The sequence below is a fragment of the Hemiscyllium ocellatum genome, chromosome 22 (genome assembly GCF_020745735.1).
Source record: "Hemiscyllium ocellatum isolate sHemOce1 chromosome 22, sHemOce1.pat.X.cur, whole genome shotgun sequence".
NCBI classification, from domain to species: Eukaryota; Metazoa; Chordata; class Chondrichthyes; order Orectolobiformes; family Hemiscylliidae; genus Hemiscyllium; species Hemiscyllium ocellatum.
The window spans coordinates 45,629,350-45,631,241 of NC_083422.1; positions in this window are offsets into that span (position 1 = coordinate 45,629,350).

The window sequence follows — 1,892 nt, forward strand, 5'->3', positions numbered from 1 at the left end:
GCTTTGACAAAGGGTCAGTTAGACTCGAAACGTCAGCTCTTTTCTCTCCTTACAGATGCTGCCAGACCCGCTGAGATTTTCCAGCATTTTCTCTTTTGGTTACATATTATTTAGAGCTGTATTGTTATATTATAGGAGGACTATTCCTTGAAATTGACCACTAAATGCTAGATGGTATAGTTCATGATTGTACTTGCTTCCCTCTTAAAAATTTCTCATTCTTTCCTAAATCTATCCATACTATATGATTTATGCCCATTGAGGAACAACTCCATGACATCACTACAGGTTGCTTCAGGATCATAAAGCCCTTACACAACAAGAGACCAAGTTTCTTTGGAAGGTTCTCATGTTAAGAGGTATATTGCATCTATATCAATTGTGCAGTCTCAAGCTCTTCTTTATCTCTAATGTAAGAACAGTAAGTGCCAGAGATGGAAAGATGCCACAGTAACTTGTGTGTTGAAGTTGGACACTTCAAAGGAGCATGTCATATTTGAATTTTTAAAAAAATTATGATTTTTTGTGGGATGTGGGCATCGCTGTCTGGGTCAGCATTTATTGCCCATCCCTAGTTGCCCTTGAGAAGGTGGTGATGAGCTGCCTGCTTGAACCGATGCAGTCCACCTGCTGTGGGTTGGCCCACAATACTATTAGGGAAGAAATTCCAAGATTTGACCCAGTGACAATGAAGGAACGGCAATATATTTCTATTTCTAGGATGGTGAGTGGCTTGGATGGGAACTTGAAAGTGGTGGTATTCCATAAATTCTTCTTTTTGTGTTTTCAAATTCATGTTTCTGTTGTTGTATTTCCTTATATTACTTGTTTGTATGATTTAGTTTCACTTCTGTAGATTCTTCTCCTAGCATTTCTCATTATTCTTGGCATTTTGCAAAGGGGCTGAGAACAAAATTCTTTTGGGGGCTCCAAATGTATTACACAGCACAGAGTCTGAAGAAGTCATATTGGACTCTCTCGCCATAGCTTCTTCAATAAATTGATTTAGGTATTAAAAGTTCTAGACTGATTACATGTTGTGGTTGATCTCCCACTTGAAATATATGACATGCTTCACAGAACTGCACTACCCTTTTGTGGAGTCTTGACCATAAAAAATACTTGTTATCGATGTCTATGTTTTCAGCGATCCTACATGTACTTCTGTAGGGAACTTCATGTACCACATACAATATATCTTACGGTATGTGGGCAGTACCAAAATTTGAAGAACAACCACCCATTCTTCATTCACAGGTCTGCAATGATATTTCCATTTCATTTAAAACACCCTGTTTTACATAATAGCACTTTGGACTCCTTCAGCCTCAGCTTTCAGTGTAGTTGTCTGTGTTAACTTACTTAACTCTGGATCTGTTTCCTATACCTTCAAAAAATGAAGGCATACCATCAAAGTTTTACATGCACTTCCACACATGTCATTTACTGTATCCATTGCTCCCGATGCGGTCTCCTCTACATTGGGGGAACAGGACGCCAACTCGCAGACCACCTCAGAGAACATCTCTGGGACTCCCACACTAACCAACCCCACCATCCTGTGGCTGAACACTTAAACCCCCTTATTTTGAATTACATCCTCATTTCTAAATACAGTTTTAGCTACCCTAACTTCTGCTTGCATAATACATGACCTCTGGTAATGGGCTTTGTTTAGCCATTGCCCTGGACACTACACACAGTAGAAAATACCCAGAACTTGTTCCTGCAACTGTTCCATCTGTTTAGCCTTAACTGGACTCTCTGTGATTATAATCAAGAGTGTGTCATGCGGGTGTCATGGAGATGTTCTCTGAAGCAGTCTGCGAGTAGGCGTCCTGTCTCCCCAACATAGAAGAGACTGCATCGGGAACAACGGATACAGTAAATGA